The 21783-nt window shown below is 43.4% G+C and overlaps 1 pseudogene; it reads right to left on the bottom strand.

The window, feature by feature from the left end:
• Positions 1-1559: 1559 nt before the first annotated feature.
• Positions 1560-19050, bottom strand: LOC101835464 (annotated as a pseudogene).
• Positions 19051-21783: the final 2733 nt, after the last annotated feature.

Genomic DNA, 21783 nt, shown 5'->3' with positions numbered 1-21783 from the left:
GACCTTAGGAGATGGTCACAACCAACCTAACACAAACCTGCAAGGGGAAAGCTGGAAAAGACATGCCTTTCCCTCAGTCTCTTGTCATGGGTTCCTCATTGGCCAAAGCCGATGAGAATGCAAAAGACAAGAAGTTTTTGTATGATCCCTACAGAGCTGATTCCTAAGCAAAGGAGGGTAGAAAACATAGGCATGGTATCAAGTGGAAGCTGTCTCTCTCAGAGCATTGTCTCTGACCCTCAGTGCTCTCTCTCGTCCATCGGGCATTTAAAGCATGTACGTCCCTACTCAACTCCTAAATCCTAATAGGGTTCCTTGCTAACCTCAAAATTAACCCATTAACGGCGTTTCCAAAGAAGGTAGTATAGAGAAACAGGAGGAACCACTCTATAGAAGAAGCCTAATTTCTCCCAGGGTATGTGTGACCAGAGCTGGAAATCCTCAGCTTCCTTCTGCCGGCCATGCTCTGTTCCCACTGCTCTCTGCCAGCACCTCAGTTACAAGTGCTCCTCTCTCTAGCATGAGCCTTGGTTCTTAGGTGTTATTAAGTTGTCTCAGCGTTAACTTGGTAAAGACCAATGGAAAATGGCTGCTAAGCAGGCAGGTGCCTCCCTGGATGTTCTCCGAATCCCACGCATAGTCCTCCTTACTCCATGGCATCTGCCCCAGTCTGTCCCAATTATCAATCAGTCAATTGTGCAGGCAGTACAATGGCTGAGGAGTTTGTCTTCGTGTCAAAATCCTGTGTGTGGTCTCCCAGGCTGCGCAGCAATTAGGAAGAAGGGCTCTATCTTCCGTGCCTCAGGACGCAGGTAGGAAGTGGTGGAACATACCTTTCCCACACTGGATTGAGTGGGCAGACAGCACACTGCTGTCTCTGGAGGAGGCTGTAGAGAAAGTCCCAGGCCCAGGGAACCCAGTCAGAACCCTCTATTGGAATAGGGTGCTCGTGTGTTTCTGTGAAGACCTCTACTGGGAACTCTACCTTGTCTACAGTCATGCTATGTGAACTTTGGCATTCATACCCCCTCTTGTCTTCTCTCCGTTAGCACTAGGAGCTAAAAAGCAGGTGCCTTTTGCCCAGAGTACACAGCCTGAGACAGAGCCCGTTTTCATGGATACATGAGACAGTCTCCCTCTGCACAGCTTTGTCTGTCTGACTTTTGCTATGTGCCATTCCATGGAGAGATGGGTGTGACCCTGGGAGCAGTTAGCTTTGCCTGTTTATCCTCTTGTTAATACTGTCAAAGTATGTTAGTGAATAAAGATTCAAGCATTATCTTTAATGTGGTTTACTGTCTTTTTTTGTATGACACTACGTTTTCTTTATTTTCACATACTTTTAATTTCAGAACAAAATAAAACAAACAAAAGAACCACAATACACAATACCCAACCCTGCTATTCTGTGGGAGGGGATTTTCCTGCCTTAAGGCACAAGGACAGAATAAAAGAGCTTCTCTAGCATGAGCAGAGAGCCAGGTAGGTCAGGGCCAGCCAAGGTTTCTGGAGGGGACACAGGGAAACTATACAGAGGACATGGTTTTCCCAGGGGATCTCTAATCTACTTCTTCCATGTGGGAGGCATCCTTATCACCCTGGAGTGGGGGGATCTCATCAGGAACAGCAGCACCGAGCTCCTCTGCTGTCACCTCATCTTCGTCAATACCCAGGCCTAGTTTGATCATGCGGTAGATGCAGTTGGAGTGGGTTTGGGGATCCTCGAGTGAGAACCCAGAGGAGAGCAGAGCAGCCTCAAACAGCAGCACCACCAGGTCCTTGACAGCTTTGCCATTCTAACCTGCATCAGCCTTCTGCCTCGGGGTCTCTGTGATGGGGTGGTCAGGGTGGATCTCGAGGTGCTTTTTTGGTCATCATGTAGCCCATTGCAGAGTTGTCTCAGAGTGCCTGGGCCTTCATGATCCGCTCCATGTTGGCTGTCCAGCCATAGGTTCCTGTCACAATGCAGCAGGGTGAAGACACAAGCCTGTTGGACATTGTCACCTTCTCAACCTTCTCATCCAAGCTCTCCTTCATGAGCTTGCAGAGACTCTCAAATTTTGCCTTGCTCACCCCCGTCTTCTTCTTCTCTTCCTCATCTTCTGGTGGCTCCAGCCTTCCTTAGTTACTGAGACCAGGCTCTTTCCATCAATCTCCTTGAGCTGCTGCATGCAGTATTCGTCAATAGGCTCAGTTGCGTACACTACTTCAAAGACCGGCTTCAGCACACATTCCACAAAGGCAGAGTTGGCTACCTGCTCTTTGCTTTCACCAGTGATATAATAGACGGACCTCTGTGTCTCCTTCATGCGAGGCATGTACTCTGACAGGAAAGTCATCTCACCTCCAGACTGAGAGGTGTAATAGCGCAGCAGCTCAGAGAGGCGCCGATGGTTAGTGGAGTCTTCATGGATTCCATGCTTTAAGTTCTTGGAAAAGGTCTCATAGAATTTCTTGTAGTTCTCTTTGTCTTCAGTCAGCTCAGAGAAGAGCTCAAGGCACTTCTTCACAATCTTTTTGCGGATGACTTTCAGGATCTTGCTCTGCTGGAGCACTTCTCGGGAGATGTTTAGGGGCAGGTCCTCAGAGTCAACCATGCCACGGATAAAGTTGACATACTTAGGTATCAGCTCCCCACAGCTGTCCATGATGAACACATGATGGACATACAGTTTGATGGTCTTCTTCTTCTTGTTCTCAAAAAGGTAAAAGGGAGCTCGCCGAGGAATGAAGAGCAGCAATACTCTGAATTCCAACTGACCTCCTACAAACTTGACTGCTAAGTGGTCCTCCCAATCATTGGTGAGGCTCTTATAGAATTTACCTCTTGAGTGATGTCATCAGGGTTTCTGGTCCAAATGGGCTCAGTCTTATTCATCTCTTCCTGATCAATGTGTTTCTTTCTTAATCTTCTTGGTTTTCTTTTTCTTATCTTTGCCACTGTCATCCTCCTCATCTGATCCCACATCTTCAATCTTTGGCTTTTCCTCATCATCCTTATCTTCTTCCTCTTTCTCACCCTTCTCTTCCTCTGCCTCATCATCACTGATCTCCTTCGCTCGTTCCTTCTCCAAAGAGTGGGTGATGGGATAGCCTATGAACTGTGAGGAGTGTTTTTTCACCCCTTTCATGACCCTCCTCTTCCCTAAGTACTCTGTCTGGTCTTCTTTGAGATGAAGGATGACTTTGGTACCCTGGCCAATGGACTCACCATGGTCTGCAAGAACTGTGAAGGATCCACTAGCGGAGAACTCCCAGGCATACTGCTCATCATCGTTGTACTTTGTGATCACAACCACTTTCTCTGCCATGAGATAAGTGGAGCAGGATCCAACACCAAACTCCCAGTCATGGAGATGTCTGCACCAGCCTGGAGAGACTCCATGAAAGCTTTTGTGCTAGACTTAACAATGGTTCCCAAGTTATTTCTGAGATCAGCTTTGGTCATGCCAATGCCTGTGTCCACCAAAGTCAGCGTGCAGTCCTAAGGGTTGGGGATGACGTCAATTTTCAGCTCTTTGCCACTGTCCAACTTGGAAGGATCTGTCAGACTCTCATAGGGAATCTTGTCCAAGGCATCGGAAGCTTTGGAGACCGACTCTCAAAGGAAAATGTCCTTGTTTGAGTAGAATGTAGAATGTGCTGATGATTAAGGACATGAGGTGGGCAATCTCTTCCTGAAAGCAAAGGTCTCCACCTCTTCCTTGCCATGGTGCACTTCCTCTTGACAGAAAAGCCAAGTAGCAGTACAGGGCAGGGTGGACACAGAGCATGTCTGACTTGCATGCAGAGCCTACATTGCACGGGGGTGACTCTGGCTTGCTGTCTTAAGGAACCATTGTAATATATAGTGGTTCTCTCTCTCTCTCTCTCTCTCTCTCTCTCTCTCTCTCTCTCTCTCTCTCTCTCTCTCCATGATAATAAGCTCCTACCTTGTCTGTCCAGGGACAGAGACAACAAAAATCATGAAATAACCTCTGCTTCCAGATTATACTCCAGCCTCTGCCAAAATAACCATCTTAAAACAATGCTACTTCCTAGAGAGATCAAGAAAAATTAGTTCTGCTGTCACACTTTGTTATTTAACATGCCCAGGCCTTGCAGAAACTGACCAGACCAGGTGACAGTGCACTACCAAGACTTGATGAAGGACAAACTCTAGTCTCAGCCTCTAATGTTAAATGAACTGATTTGGGCATCAATATCCACAAGAATAAGTAAACAGAAGCAGTTCAGCCTTAACTGGGATATCAAAGATTTTGTTCCTAGTGTTGTTCTACAGTTCTCCTATCCTTCCCTGTGATATGGTTCAGATAAACCTAGAGTGTCTGATCATTCACATTGGTCCTGTGTTGTTGACATCATATATGCTACATGGCAGATGCTCCAAGTGATAGGGTATAAGTCCCATTGAAATTTATAGGATAGGGCCAGTGAGATGGCTCAGCAGATAAGGGTGTTTGCTGCTGAGTTTGATGATATGAGTTCAATCCCTGGGACTCACATTATGGAAAAGAGAATCAATATAGCATGTTGTTGCTTTTTTATCGTGGTTGTTTGTTTGTTTGTTTGTTTGGTTGGTTGGTTGGTTGTGGGAAAGAATATGCTTCACTTGGAAATAATGTTCCAAAGTATTCATCATGTGACCCAAAAGGTAATATGGAAAGAGACTATAGTACAGGCACAAGCCAAGTTTCAGGATGAGTAATTTGGTTTCTGTGCCAAGTGCAAGGCAGACCCCACAGAACTACAGGGTTTATTTAATTATCATTTAATAGATAAAGCATAGGGCACATTTGAGAAGCTCAAAGATGAAGTTGAAGTGCAGATTTCTACATTCTGGATTTAAAAAAACAACATTTTTCATTGAGTGCAGGCAGATCTACAGGGTAGAAGTAAGCTAAACAAAGTAGGCTGCCTACAACCACATTTAACCCACAAATATTGCATCCAGAAATTTGTCTTTTTAATGTGTAACTTCATGGACATTCTCTATGTCCATCTGATGAAGGAAAGAAAACCCAGTGTTGTATAATAGATGAGATTACTCAATAGTTTGGTATGAGTCAAAAATGAATTGTTATTATATTATAGACTCATGAAGGAAGAAGATAAGCTACAACAATATAAAAAATGCCACAGTAGACACAGCTTTTGAGAAAGAAACAGTCAAAATAAGAACATATATGGGCTCAGTGGTAGTGCCAAATAGGTTGGGTTAGTTGGCCTGAATCCAGACAGAGCTAAATCAAAGAACTAGAGACAAAAAGCCTGGGTAGTGTGGTGGAAGCCCAGAAGACCAGATTGCTAATGGAAATGTGGATGATGAAGACTCCTCATGAGAGTTTGGATGAGCAGCAGAACTTTATTAAGGAATAGACTAATGGCCATTCATGTCACATTCCAGCAAAGTATCTGTCTGTACATTGTCCTTGTTCTGAGTGTCAACATGAAAATCTAAGTAATTTGGCAAAAGAAGCTTCAAGACAGTGTAGCATTTAGGCTATGACATGAGTGTTACTGGCTGCCTTTTGCTGGACTCACAAGTCAGAATTAGAAATAAAAAAGCAAGGCAGGAAGGGCTGAAAAATGTGTGGTTAGGTCAGAAAACAAGCAAACTGAGTATAATGCAGATGTGGTTGCTAAAACATTGCTAACCATTAAAACGAAACCAAGTATTTTGCACTGTAACAACAGGAAGGGTATGGACCAACCCTTTTCTTTTGGGCCACCAAGCGGTTCCCAAATCACAACATGGAGACAATATTAGTTATGAAGGCTTGGCCTTATCTTATGCTTGCTTCTAGCTAGCTCTTTTAGTTTAATCTGTTTCTCTTTGTCTACCTTTTGCCCTTGACCTTTTTACCTTTTCTTTCTGTTTGTCGTACTTTTCCTGCTTTTTCTGTGTCTGGCTGGGTAGTGGCTCTGTGTCCCTCATTCTCTTTCCTCCTTTGCCTAGATTTCTCCTCCTATTTTCTCTCTCTGCCTGCTAGCACTGTCAGAGATGCTCAAGTCTATACTGGCTCTTACTGTGATACTATGTGCCCCAGATCCCCAGGCATGGAGCTACAGGATTTAGTGTTCCCTCTGCTGAGTCAGTGTTGCTTTGATCTGATCCTTCATTGTCTATTACTCTGTTCTTCCGTTTTTTGAATGGAAAGTTTCATTTTGTATCATTTAAAGTGTGTATTTTTTATATTTACAGAGGCACATACCTAAGATGTTTTCCTTGAATCTCAGAGGACACTTTGAATTTTGACTTTTGAACAATGTTGGAATTATTATGACTATGGGGACTCTTGAGGCTAGATAGGATAATTTTTTTTGCACTGTGAGGTGACCATGATTAGGGTTTAGGTACTCACAGTACAATGTTTTATTTTGGTGTCAAGTTGACAAGAGCTGGACATATGATGGCTAATTTTCATAATCAGTTTGATTAGATCTAGGAATACCTTTAGGTGTGTTCATGAGAATATTTTTAGAATATAATAGAGGGGATATGGCCCACCCTGAATGTGGTCAGTGCCATTCCATGGACTGGTAGCCCAAGAAAAAGGGGTAAAAGTTGTTTAAAAATATAAAGACCACCTTTAGGTATCAAGGAATACAATCTACAAAATATGGAGACTTAGTCGTGGCCCATGGACTGAAGTTTGTCAGCTTCCAAATGGGGGTAGTGCTTAGACCCTGCTGCCTCCTCCCAGCCTCCCTCGTTCTACTCTATAGTAGATAACTGAAGAGAAAAAGATAGGAGCTCAGAGAACACCTGGAGCTGCCTCGAATACAGCGACTGCAAGGCATGAATGGCTATTACAGCCCAGTCACCTCCAGTGGACACAGCTTTGACTGTCACACATGACTGTACACTCTATATGACAGGAGAAATGACCAAAGAAATAGATCTATAGAGTGTTTTTTTTCTGTCACTATGTCCAAAATGCCTGACAGAAGCAACTAAAGGGAGGAAAGATATGTTTTGACCATAGTTGAGAGCATTCTGGCCATCATAGCAGGGAGGGTGTGGCAGGGCAGAATGTTTGTGTGTCATGACAAGCCAGGAATGCAACAGAGAGGAATGCTGGATCTCCCCTTTAAATGGTCAGGAAACACACACACACACACACACACACACACACACACACACACACACACACACACACACACAAAGAATAGCAGAAGACCAGGAGATAACTCAATCGGCAAATTACTTGCTACATAAGCATAAACACCAAGTCTGATTCCCCAGCACCCATGTTAAAAACAGAGTGGTGATGTGCACTTGGAGTACTAGTAGGAAAGGAGAGATGAGTGGATACTGAGACTCATTGGCGAGCCAGTGTAGCCTAGTCAGTAAGCTTCAGGTCTCAGTGAGAGACCCTGTCTCAAATATCATGGTGGAGGGTTCTGAGAAATGAAATCTCAGGTTGACTTCTGACCTCCCCAGGCACATGCACATATATACAAAGGTACAAACATGCACACTCATGCTCTCAAGTGCATGCACACGCACGTGCGTGCACACACACACATACACACGCACACGCACGCACGCACACAGACCACACATACAATTTCATGCACACAAGAACAATATTTCAGAATAGATTATCTGAAATTCAAATAAAGTTTTATTGAAACACTGCCCTATTCTCTTTACACATTTTACATAGTTTTCTGTTCTATAGCCACAGACCTGAATAGTTACAACAGAAACCATGTGGCCCATAATGCCTAAACTACTTACTAGCTGGTCCTTGAGGGATAAAATTTTCTGACCCCTTATATATACTACTCCATTTTATAACGGAATGCACTGTGCACATCTAATTTTATGGTTCAGTGGACTGGAAAACACAAGTTTGGCAATTTGGATATCCCATAGTCAAGAATTCAATCTGTCCCAAGACCAGGAGCCAGTCAGAGTCTCCCTTTCTAATGACTAGTGGTTGGCAGAGTATGATGCAGTCTTATTCTCAAACCCCAGGGCCTGTGTTGTACTGTTTCTGCTGTAGTTTGCAAGTATTATGTATAGACTTTCGATCTACCACTGACAGGGGCTATTGGAGTGACAGGGTCTACGTCATAAGACTAAGTTAGCTTGGCCTATAGCTATTTTAAGCTTCAGGTCCCACTAAATAGGTAACCTTATGAAGCTACCTAAATGAGCTGTTAAAGCCTGCTTAAGGCATATGTTTCCTCAACAGCTGTAAAGAACTTCAAGAAAGACATAGGACAACATCGTCTTTCCCATGTCAGGAGGGATGTCCTAGTACTATAAACTTGTAAGCTCTCAGTTTCTTCCTCACTCACTGGAAGCATAAATTGCAGCATGTCATCATTCTTCTCCAAGTCTGCTTCCTTGGAAACTCAGTTTGTGATTCCCTGGAGACTGAATCTAGTTGCATTTAGTTGCCCCTGATATGTAAATACAATCCATTTTTCACTTATGAAAAATTTATAAGTATTTGGACCCTAATACTATGCATTTGCTCCAGGACAGATGCCACACCTGGATCTGAAACTGGGCTCAGCGTCACTCTGTATTAGACAGAAATCTCCAAAGACTGTGAATATATATAAACGTAATCCATCCACCCACCCATCTATCCAAGTCACAGTGAATGTGATTTCCAAGTATTCAGGATACATTAAATTCAAAATCTTGGGTAAAGGAACTCCCGACTCTTGGTCTAACACTTCTATGTAGTTTATGTTCTCTGGGCTTCTGCTTGTTAGAAAGCTCATGTGACCTATTGCACATTTCCTCCATGAAGATGCATTTTCCTTTTGTACATGTTCTGTTGGATCTGACTCTCATTCTAGGCTTAGAAGGAGTGAGAGAATGTGGAGAATTAGCATTTATTTGTGGGCTTCAGATAGAGCTGAAAGATCAACTTCTCAAACTCAGTAATAGTTTGAACACATGTTTTTCCTCAGTTGGGGGGTTCTATTCTCATTCACTGGTTTCACAACCATATCTTCTGAGTGACAATAGGATAGAGGTTGTTTTAACCATACCATGGTGGATCTGGCTCCCCATACATATGCTTACTTGAGTTTTTAAAACTTCTAAGCTCTGTTTTCCCTCATGAAGGCTTTGTAGGGCCAGGAGAAGCCAAGTGACTCACTACTGTTGCCATAGCAACTGCATACCTCATCCAGTTCTTTGCTACATCCCTGTAACTTTCACTGTTCTCCATCCTTGGGTACCACATATGAAAATTTGAATGTCATAATGGCACCACATGAGATGGCTTACTCATATCCTGTATTTCTCTGAAAGTGCATTTATTCCTACATCCTTAAAATAGGAGACACAGATGCCAGAATGTTATTTCAAAGGTATCTTTTCTTGTGAAAATTACGGAGCCAATCACAGAATCAAAGTCCAAGCCAGAAACAATTGGCCAAAATAAAATTCAGAGTAATTCTAAGATAATTTGATGAAGGAACTATTTTTAAAAATGAGGGTGTGATGAGTAAAGACTGCAAGGATAATCACCACAGAACCTCTGTGACCTCGAGGCCTGAGGAAAAAAGGAATATGTATGACATGACGCCATCGAAGAGTCATGCGGAGATGAGATGTCCAGTGTTTACTTGACAGCTGCAGAGGATGACACCATAAGGAATATAGGGAGGCAAGGATGATCATTGTTCAACTCAAGTATAGCCAGTAGGAAAAGAGCTCACTGGTGTAGAAACAACATCCTCCAACGATTACGTATGGCCTCCAAAGGTAAAGAGCAGGCTGAATATCGATGAAAAGCACATCAGGAGAGACAAATGGAAACTATGTACTGCCTCACATACACCAAATACACAAATCTGCAAATTGAATGGTAGGATCCCTAAGCGTGTCCTCAGGACATAGTAACATGCTCCAGGGCTCTAAAAATCTCCTGGCAAAGAAGTAAGCGTGTTGCACAGAGAATACACAGAAAATCTTCATTTACAAAGATGAATCATTTCTTAGTGCCTCAGTTGTTAACAGGAAACTACAATAGTGAAAGTCTACAAGGTCAGTGATGGATCAAACAATCCTTCAAAAAAATTTAAAACAAACAAAAAGAATAAGAGACAAAAAGAAAAATAGCCATAATAGAAACAATAATTCAAAATGAAAAAGAGTCACTCAGGGCCAGATTAGTGTGTTGCCCAAATCTCATCAGGGAAGTTTCTTCTTACAGTACATGGAAACTAACACAGAGACCAACACATGGACAATGTGCAGAGAACAAATGACTCTGACACTCTCGGTCCCTCAAGGCTCAGGGAGCTATGTAGAAAAGGCAGAGGAAAGATTGGGAGAGCCCTAAGTGATGGATGGCGCCAAGGAAATAGTGTCTGGCGGGCACAACAGGACTGACACACGTTTGAACTCACAGACACTGTGGCAGCAGGCACAGGACCTACACAAAGTCAAGCCAGACTAAATCCCAGCATTGAGAAGAGGAAGTGAATGCCGGGTCCCACTCCTAATCAAGAAGCTTAGTGTTTGATACCTGATGGAGAAGAGAAGATCAGTTTTCTACAGTTGACTGTCACTGGGTTTATCAGCCACACTCCAGGGCAGGCTCGTGGCCAACACACACAAAAAAAGAATCCATGTATTTTTGTGTATTTTTTTATGATTTAGAGGGTTTTGTCGTTTTGGTTTTTGTTTTGTTTGGGGATTTTTTTGTTTTTGAGGAAGGGAAAGACTATGAAATTGGATGGGTAGGTCGGTGAGGAAGATCTGGGATGAATTTGGGGAGGGGAAAGATTATGATGAAAATGTATGAAATTTTTAAAAGAGTAATTAAAAGTATGATAATTTTTAAAAAGAATGTAGGACTGGCAAGACAGCTGAGTGGACAAAGTGGCTGGCTGAGCAAGCCTGATGAACTTGAGTCCTAGCCTCCAAACACACCATGGGCTCCATAAGACTGTTCTCTACCCCACCCACATGCTCCATGGTGTATACAATCATTATACATGCACATGCACAATAAGGTTTTAAACTTTCAAGAAAATGTAGAGGATTTATAGACAAACAAGGAGCTTCAAGAAAACAACCTCTAAAAACTATCAGTACCCTGAAGCAGAATAAAAGTCATAACCATTTAACAATAAATAGCTATTAAAGAAAAAATAATGGCATTCAAAATAGTCTAGGTGTAATGCTGTAAGATAATAGAAAAGGAATGTCCAGAGGATAGAACAGAAGAAAATATAAGACAAAAGAGAAGATAAGAAAAAATTAAAGAATCTGAAGTACAATATGTTGGTTTTTGTAGAAAAAATTAGAGGAAATTTTAAAAAAGGAGAAAATGTAACAAGGATAGAAAATCTCAACTCTCTAGAGCTTTGGACCCTCTTTTCAGGGTGATGATTACAGGGGATCGGGAATCGGAGCCAAAGAACATTTTCTCAAAGTCCCAAAATATTAGCTATGCTGTGCAGAGACTTTCACAGAGTAAAACCAAACTTCTGAAGCCACAATGTCACTGAACTGCTCAAATGCAGCATCAGAAGCTTGAAGACACTGGGTTTTCAAAAGCAGGCCATTTTCAAACATTAAAGAATCCAATTCATAGCCAAGCAGTGGTGGCACACGCCTTTAATCCCAGCACTCAGGGCAGAGGCAGGTGGATCTCTGTGAGTTTGAAGCCAGCCTGGTCTACAGAGCAAGTTACAGAACAGGCTCCAAAACTCCACAGAGAAACCCTGCCTCAAAAGAATAGAAAAATCCAAGTCATTTCTCCTGCATCCTCTTTGAAAAATGGACGAACAGAAGATGCATCCTTAAAATTGGAAAAGAGACTAGACCCAGAGTCCAGGAGGTAAGAGCATGCATTCTTGGGAAGAAGCAGAGGCCAGTCCCAGGGCAACGGCTGTACAGCAGACACACATGTGGCCAGTAGGACCAGAACTGGAGCCTGATGCTCTCAGTGAGGTAGGGCTGCAGGATAAAGAAGCGGGACAAGCAGATAATCTGACCTTGAGTAAAAACACATTATATAGAGAGCTGCCTTGTAAATACGCTGGATAAGGGCTTTGCAGACACCTCTATGCCCGTTGCCACTTGCTACAGACATGCTCAACCCCACTGTATTCTTTGACGTTGCAAGCCCTTGGGCTACATCTCCTTCAAGCTGTTGCTTGCAGACACGTTTCGAACACCAAAGTCTCATGCACTGAGCACTGGAGAGAAAGGATATCACTATAAAGGTTCCTCTTTTCATAGAGTTATCCCAGGATACATCTGACAGGGTGGCTACTTCCCATGCCATAATGGCACCGGCAGCAGGTCCATCTACAGGGACAAATTTAAGGATGAGAACTTCATCCTGAGGCACACAGGTCCTGGCATTCTGCCCATGGCAAATACTGGACAAAGCACAAATGGTCCCCAGTTCCTCATGGGCACTGCCAAGACTTAGAGGCTGGATGGCAAGCGTGTGCCCTTTGGGAATCTGAAGGTAGGCATGAGCATCATGGAAGTCCTGGAGTGTTGTGGGTTCAAGAACAGCAAAACCAGCAAGAAAGATTATCAGTGTGAACTGCAGTCAATTATAATTCTTCTGACTTCTCTGCTCTCACAGGTCTTCTTCAGGTTCCATATGTTCCTTATTCCCCTCCAAGACTAGCTGAATTGCAGAGTTAAGTTTATGATTATGAATAAAAACTAAGTAAGAAAATACATGCTAGACATGTATGCATATATATATATATGTGTGTGTGTGAGAGAGAGAGTAATGAAATGAGTCAATCATCATTTGTGAAAAACCTAAGGAAGGAAATATCGTCATAATACCACATGTGGCTCCACTAGAAACAGTATTTGCATGGTAAGATAGTGACTATTATGGAGATATCAACTGCAATGCACAAAGCTCAAGTCCAAATGGATCAAAGACCTCAATATAAATCAGTCCACACTGAACCTTATAGAAGAGAAAGTGGGGAATGCATTTGAATGCATAGGCACAGAAGACCACTTCCTAAGTAGAACACCAATAGCACAGACTCTGAGAGCAACAACTAATAAATGGGACTTCCTGAAACTGAGAAGCTTCTGTAGAGTTAAGAACTTGGTCAACAAGACAAAACAGCTCCCTACAGAATGAGGAAAAATCTTCACCAACCTTACATCTAACAGAAAGTTGATCTCCAAAATATACAAAGAACTCAAGAAACTAGACATTAAACTATCAAATAATCCAATTAAAAAGTGGGGTACAGAACTAAATAGAGAATTCTCTGCAGAGAAATCTAAAATGGATAAAAGACACTTAAGGAAATGTTCAACATCCTTAATCATCAGGGAAATGTATATCAAAACCACTCTGATATTCCATCTTAAACTGATCAGAATGGCTAAGATAAAAAACACCAATGACAGTTTATGCTGGAGAGGATGTGGAGAAGGGGAACACTCCTCCATTGCTGGTGGGAGCGCAAACTTGTACAGCCACTGTGGAAATCAATATGGGCGATTTCTCAGAAAATTAGGGATCAACCTACTTCAAGACCCTGCAATACCACTGTTGGGCAAAGGAGGCACATTCACATCACAAGGACATTTGCTCAACTATGTTCATAGTAACATTATTTGTAATAGCCAGATCTTGGAAACAGCCTAGATGCCCCTTAACTGAGGAATGGATACAGAAAATGTGACATATTTACACAATGGTGTACTACTCAATGGCAAGAAACAATGACATCCCAAAATTTACAGGCAAATGGACAGAACTAGAAAAAAAATCCTAAGTGAGGTAATTCAAAACCAGAAAGACAAATATAGTTTGTACTCACTCATAAGTGAATACCAGACATAAAGCAAAAGATACCCAGCCTATAATCCATAACCCCAGAGAAGCTTGAACCCTTTTCCAGAAACAACTAACCAATGGGCCAAGCTCCTGGAGTAAAATCGAAGTGAGGGAGTGGCGATAATATGAACAAAGAAGTCAAGACCATCATGGGGAAGCCCACAGAAACAACTGACCCGAGCTAGTGAGAGATCACTGACTCAGGTCTGACAAATGGGGAACCTGCATAAGATGGAACTAGACTCCCTTAATATAGGTGACAATGGTGAGACTGGGACAATATGTGAGGCTACTGGCAGTGGGTCCAAGATCTAACACTAATGCACAGACTGACTTAGTGGAGCCCATTCTATATGGAGAGATATGTTGCTCAGCCTAGACACAGGTGGAGGGGTGGAGAGGTGCCTTGTTCTTGCCTCAGCTTCCTAGGGGGAAGCCTTACCCTCTCCATGGAAGAGATGGGAGGAGGAGGAGGAGAAGTGGGGTAGTGGGAAGAGAGAAGGGAGGAGGAACTGGGATTGGGATCTAAAAAATAAATTAATAAGAAAAGAAAATAATATATGGAGAACCAGGTGGTGATAGTGCACGCCTTTAATCCCAGCACTCGGGAGGCAGAGGCAGGCGGATCTCTGTGAGTTCAAAGCCATCCTGGTCTATAGAGCTAGTTCCAGGACAGTTAGGGCTGTGTGGGAACAACAGACCTTGGCTGGAGACCCACTTCCCCATCAGCCTGGGGGCAGGCAGCTGTAAGACAATGTTTACTAAAAACATGTTTACTAAAACATGTTTACTGAAAACAGTCCGGTGTCCATAAGAAATGTTTACCGGAGCAATAAGTTCCTGAAAAGGGCTCGCCCACTGGACCGCCCTGACCTCGACCTTTCCAAAGACTAACCGCCTCTTCGTGACCCCCCACCACAGTCTCTGGTGTCCGAGCAGAACCAGCCAAAGGAAGAGGGGGAGCGGAAGCCTTTCTGGAGGGAAGCCTTTCTTGGGAAGTTTTCTTGAGCCTTCTTGGGGCCTGCTTAAAGATTTCTTTACATTGCCGACTGGTCTCTGTGACATCAATCCCGACACCCTCCGCCCATTCTTGGATACAGGCTATGCAGTGGGCGTGGCAGGGTTGTTACACACAGAAATGCTGTCTCTAAAATACAAACAAAACAAAACAAAAAAGAATGTATGGGAACTAGGCAGTGGTAGCACATGCCTTTAACTCAAGCACTCAGGAGGCAGAGGCAGGAAGGTCTCTGTCAACAGAGCGAGTTCCAGGACAACCTGAGTAGTTACACTGAGATATCACCACAATACACAGAGAAACCCTACAGAAGAAGAAGAAGAGAAGGAGGTGGGAGGAGGAGGACCAAAAGGACGAAGAGACAGAAGAAGAAGAAGAAGAAGAAGAGGAGGAGGAGGAGGAGGAGGAGGAGGAGGAGGAGGAGGAGGAAGAGGAAGACAGTGTAATATAAACACACCCTTGACTAACAGCCTAGGTAGTCTACTGGTAATAATTAAAATGACACAAGCAAGAACAACTGTACAAATCTATTGTTTAGACCTTCTGAGACAGTTGTATGTCAGCTCAAACCAGTTCTAAGCTTGATTGATTTCTTTTATCTGGCAAGTAGTGGGTGGGACTTTTGACAGGTTCACATAGCCTCAAATTTGTAACCCCTCTGCCTTCACTTTCCGAGCATTGGGACGATAGGCATGTGTCACCATTCTAGACACCAGGATCAGGTCTCACTCTGTTCTAGTGCTGGCCCAGCCCAAGGCAGTAGAGTGAGATTTCAGAAGGAGGATCATAGTGCCACATGGACAGTTAACAACTAGTTCTCTCGCAGGAAAAGTAAAAGAGCCCTGGTTAGTAGCATTTGCCCATTTCCGTGGTATAAATACCACACCTAATTTCAGACCACTAACTCTGTGGCACTGCACACAGAACGAGGCAGAGCTGGACGCAGTGAACCCTCGTGAGAAGCCACAATCCAGTTCCAGCACTCTGCTGCATGGAGGGCAACTCATTCTTCCTCATCAGACATCTGTCTTTGTTCCAGACCCAGGAGCAGCTCCGAACGGGTCTCCACAGATTCTCTCTGTCTTTATCTCCAAAGCCTACTTGACAATAAAAAGTATAAAGAAGCAATTACCCTGCTACAGCAGTTGTCATTTCGTTACAAAATCTTCAATTATCTTAAAATATGTTTAAATAGATGCTCATGGAAGAAGCTCCCACGCAGCGGGTAGCTTTCTCCCACAGTCTGAATGAAATTGGAGCAAGGCCTGAATTGAAACAAGCCAAGAGAGAAAGCCAAACAGCATCAGAAACCTTGACTGACAATCAGATAGTTATTACTCTGTGTGTGTGTGTGTGAGAGAGAGAGAGAGAGAGAGAGAGAGAGAGAGAGAGAGAGAGAGAGAGAGAGAGAGGGAGGGAGGGAGGGAGGGAGGGAGGGAGGGAGGGAGGGAGGGAGGGAGACACAGACACAGACACAGAGAGAATATGGAGGTACCATTTAGAAATATTATGAAAATATCTTTATTCAAATTAAAAGTCACAGAAAATTGTGAAGTAAACCAGGATACAGAATGGTGTGGGTGTGCTGGTGACATAAGTTTTGCAAAATCTGTAAGTGTGGAAGTATACAGGAAGTACACAGGAAGCTTCCAAGCATCAAGATTCAGCCCTGCACGCTTGGACTGCGGCCTTGTCTTTATGGTAGGTATGCAGCACCACTGTGACTGACCATCATGTGAGTAGTAGCAGATACCTTCAAAGTGTAAAGGGACCAGCCCAGGTGAAGGGACACTAGCCCACTCAATCATGTGGCTCTTGCAGGCCACGCCCTTCTCCTCCATTCCCTCTGTCTTGCTAAAAAAAACATTAGATTACACTCCTAAAGCTAGCCCCCAAGGTCAAGTCCCTTATTTGGTCACTTCCTCCTCCTTAGGGTGCTATTAAAGTGCTGAAATCCAGCAATCGAAAGTCCCCTTTGGCTCGCCTAATTAACATGCCCAATTGAAATTAAACACCTCATCCTAACATGGGGTTCCCCTTTTCCCTTTGTAAAACGCCATTTTCCTATGTGCCGTGTCTGTCTCCTCTCTACCCAGAGGCCGTCCTTTGTCTGCTCCAGACAAATGTTCCTGCCCCATTTTTATGGTTCCTTTCCCCTTCTCCCTCTCCCTCTCCTTCCTGTCTTTGTCCCTTATCCCTGCCCTCTGTCCTGAGGCAAATAAATCTCCTTTGTGTCGAAGAACTTGGTCTTGTGGGTTCTGAGCTGATCAATACTTTTCCTTTCACTAAACATAAAAAAACAAACAAATGAAGATGTAGCTGTTACACATCAGTTGTTAACAGAGAATGATTTATGAAAATAATTTCACTTTTATCCTAAAAATTCCAAATATATATGAAGATTGGAGAGAATAGTGTACTGAACCCCCATATATATCCATGACTCAACTTCAAAACTTATCACCTTGTGATCAATCAACCTTATTTCATTTAAATCCACATCTAAAATCTCAGTCTAGCCACAGGGGTTAGACATAAGTCTTTATTGTTGAGAACCCTTACTGTTGTTGCCACAGACCCAGGTTCAATTCCCACCCCCACCCAGTAGCTCACAACCATCTGCAACAACAGTCACAGGGCGTCTGAAGCCCTCTCCGGCTGCAGTGGACATCAGACCCACATGAGGTGCAAACAACGTACACATCATCATATAATCAAGAAATATCATTACACATAATTTTTAAAAGAATTAAAAACGAGCCACAGACATTTCATATTATTTATAAGGCCTTCATTCTGTGACTCCAGGAGCTAAGAGTTCTCTTCAAACGTATCTGCAGCACATTTGCATTCTTTTTTTTTTTTTTTTTTGGTTTTTCGAGACAGGGTTTCTCTGTGGCTTTGGAGGCTGTCCTGGAACTCACTTTGTAGACCAGGCTGGCCTCGAACTCACAGAGATCCGCCTGCCTCTGCCTCCCGAGTGCTGGGATTAAAGGCGTGCACCACCAACGCCAGGCTCACATTTGCATTCTTAAAATTAATAACTACTTACTATCAAAATTGTTGGGCCAATATTTTAATTTCCCCAGTTATCTCACAATTGAAGCTAAAATTCTGATTAAATCAAAATCAAAACAATGTTTAAATATAGCTATTGTGTGGTTTACCTTAGAGCCTCTTTTGGTCTTTAGATTTCTCTCTTCTGCTCATTTTTTTCCTTGAAAATTTTCTTGGAATCTCCCTCCATTTCTTACTGAAGAAAACTGGTACCAGACTCTAGATTGACTTCAACAACATGGTGTCCATAAACATGCTATTTCCTCTGCACTACTGTCATTTGGTTGATGGTGTGGAGCCGGGGTCAGATTCGGATTCAGGTTCAATGAGAGGTGTCTCCATCATGACTCTTTTTGGGGGGATGCTCACAAACATTTGTGGTTATTACCTAGATCCACGAGTTTAACAGAGCTTGTATAACAGTGATGCAAAGCCCATATTCACTGACTAATGGGAATATGGTACTATGACTAAGGGATATTTTTATCCCAGCAATTAGTTACTCTAAGACACAAGTATTGTTTTGCTTTGCTAAATAGGCAGGATGTTTGAATCTCTGTCTTTACGTACCAACTTAAATGTTAAACCTGCTCTTTCGTGCTTCCAGTGGTGATTAAGAAGTTTGTTCATGAATCTATTTATTTAATTTCAATCCAAGATTGGCTCCTAAATTTGGCATCTTTATTCGTTTTGAACAGCTTCTTTGCTTTCTGGTAAGAATACTCTGACTGAATCAGCAATAAACATAGATGGCACCCCCCTCCATACACACACCCCATCCCAGACTGTTGTCAGCAAGGGTCATGCAGATGACCAGGGTCTGGTCAGCCACCTCAGATCATGCCAGTGTCTGAAGACCGAGCCACACGTCCAAGGACATGCTGATCTGGGAGGCCAGGGCTGCCAGCTGGAGCCATGAGACATCCAGGCACTGACTGCTTCCTAGGAGGCTGGGGTCTCGGGTGGTGTCCTGGCTCCTATTGCCACCAAGGGCTCTAGGGCTCTGGGGTCTGGTCAGTCACCTGGGACCATGTTGATGCCCAAGAACCATGCTGTAGCCAGGGCAGTGCTGATCTGAGGGACCTGTGCAGTCACTGCGGCCTTGGTGGCATCCAAGCCAGAGCTACTGCAAAGGGCCATGTCCAGGTCCATCCTGCTGCAGCTGGGGTATGTGCAGATTGTCCGCAGCCTGTGTTAGCTTGGGGGGGGGGCGTCATTGGAACCATGCTGTGCTGAGCCCCCACCCCCTACCTTCACTAGCCCTGGTATGGCTGGTCCTACCCCTCTCTGGATATTGCAGCAGGTGAATTGTCCTAACCCTCAGGGAAGAGCTTGCCTGCCCCCTACCACTCGGAAAAGACGGCCCATCCCTCACCATAAGCATGCGTCTCACCTGGGAAGCACACTAGAGCTGAGTCTGTGATCAGGGACACTGGTAAGAACAGGAGAGCAGGAGAGCTGACCCCGCCCTTCCCTTCTTCTTATGCCCCCTACAGCAATCAGGAGACAGGGCTCTGCACCTTGCCTGGGCAAAACAGTAGTGCTGGAGAGCTCATCAGGGTAGTGACAATGAGGGAAAGCTAGGCAACTGACCAACCCAACTACCACCCAGGCCCAGAACCAGGGCTTTGAGTTGGCCCATCCCAACATGAACTGTTGGAGCACATGAAGGGGATGAACTTGAAATCTAAAATAACAGGATGTCCATGGCACAGGACAACAACAGGATATCCAAGAGGAGCCCCAGTGAGAGCCCAGTATCAGCAGTATAGCAGAAACCAGAAGCCTGCAGCCAGACCGGTGACTTGTGGCAAGGAACACTCACAAGGAAAGATGAAAGGACTAAAGGGTAAACTGTGTGTCTCAATGGGACACACTGCAGCTTCCACGGGGTTCGTCTTCTTTTCTTTCTTGTTTTGCTTCTCTTTTTCTTTTTTGTTGTTGCTTTGTTTTATTTGGCTTTGGGTTTTTCTCTTAAATTTGGTTTGGTTTTGGGAGGTAGCAAGGGCAGAGGGCAGAAGCAAGGGGACAGGGAGATAAGAGGGATTGGAATGCATGATGTGAAAACATCAAAGAATCAATAACAATTTTTTAAAAAGAACATTCTGGGTTAATTTTGCCGGAATTCTTTCCCCACATGTATAATCAGCCATTTCTTTAGGAGGTGTGTTTCCTTCTCAGGATTAATAGTACTCTGAGGTAATGTGGGAGTCCTAAGGATCTTGTCAGTGCTGCAGTCATGGTAGTTTCTCAGTGGTTTCCTAGGATGGGATTAGAAAAAAAAATACACTTAGAAAGTCCTATTGATATTTCTCATCAAAACCAAGACCGTGACGTTTTCATTTAACCTCTTTCATCTTAATTCTGTGTATTCCCTTTCCCCATGCCACAAATCCAAATAGTACAAGCATCATATTTATTTGATTTATCCCACGGTACACACTAACAAACAAAATAAGAATTAGGATATCAACATCTCATAGGTACATTTAAAGCACACCTTGGGGACTGCCAGGAATGATTTGTGAAAAGCTAAATATCCTAAGAGAGCAAGAAAGGGAAAAGAACAGGAAGCAGGAGTGACAAGTTGGATGTGGCATGATTTGTACCCAAAATGTGGTAAGCTCTAGGTTACAGACCATTACATACTGTGGTCCAAGAGGCTAGCTGTGTGCTGTTTCTATGGGAACAGCAATTTTTAATATTCAAGAGCAGAATTAATTTATCAAATGAATACATATTATAATTTTTATTCTAAAAGGTGACATCAAAAATTCAGACACAATGCATTTACTTCAAAAATATTGACATGGATTTGGCATTTTTAAGCCTCTTAATTTCATGATTCTATACTCTAAATTTAAACTAGAGACAAGGAAACTGTTATGGGGGTGAGGGGTGGAGGTCAGCTGACCCTAGTCTAAGGAGAGGAATCATGACAGAGCCATCAAGGACAATTGTTCACAGCATGGATGCTGCTCAGGAGAAAAGCCAAGAATATTACTACTCAGACAGTTAATGGACTCACCAGAAAACAAAACAAAAACAAGACTTAGATTAGGCATGAGGATTTTCATCTACACTGAGTAGCCACTAAGACTGTTTAGAATTAACTCTTATTTTTGTCCCAGAATTCAGAGGCACTCTTCTCTCCTCTTACAAGCTTAGGCCTCACAACACATAACTTGTTTTTTCTCCCTTCCTATCATCTAAACAATGAGTTCATTTCTTCTCTTTCAGCCCTTTCCCTACAGACCTGGAGGTTCAGAAGTGATCAGTGGAGGAAAAAGTTCACGGCCATGTGATGCGAAGGTTAGTTACCCTGAAAACATTTGTCTTCAGTAGTCTTCTCGGAAGGTCTGTGTGATGCTCTTGCCTCCACTCAAGCCTGTATTAGGAGCTACATTACTGCCTGCTGACTTCCAGAGAAACTGCTAAGTACCAAGAAAGCAAGCACTTAGATGCTTTTAGTCATGACCAATAGTTTGCTAATAAGAGACTAAAAGGACCAGAAGGGGCAGGGGATGGATGCAGAAAGTCTCTAATAGGTTACCATGGGGCTTCTGTACCTGTCTATAGAGAGAAGACCACATTCAGATTTCATTACAGACCCAGATTAGTTTAGAGAATCATGACTGGCAGGTAACCCTCATGATGAATGGTGTGGTGATTATGGATTGGGTAAGCTGTGTGTATTTAAGGTAGTGTGTCAAAAACTTACATGGCATCCCACTCTAATGTGCCTATAAACCGCCACACAAGAATAGATGACATTCAAGTTCCCTCTAATCTCTGTCTCAAGCATTGCATCCACAGAGGGGATTCCTCCACCCACTTGTCTCTGTGTTGGTATAAAAATGGCCCAGAGACCATCGGGTGGTATCA

This window comes from Mesocricetus auratus, unplaced genomic scaffold (genome assembly GCF_017639785.1).
Source record: "Mesocricetus auratus isolate SY011 unplaced genomic scaffold, BCM_Maur_2.0 Super-Scaffold_100015, whole genome shotgun sequence".
Taxonomy (NCBI): domain Eukaryota; kingdom Metazoa; phylum Chordata; class Mammalia; order Rodentia; family Cricetidae; genus Mesocricetus; species Mesocricetus auratus.
Note: the sequence above shows the minus strand (reverse complement) of the source record. Positions and strands in the feature narration are given on the sequence as shown.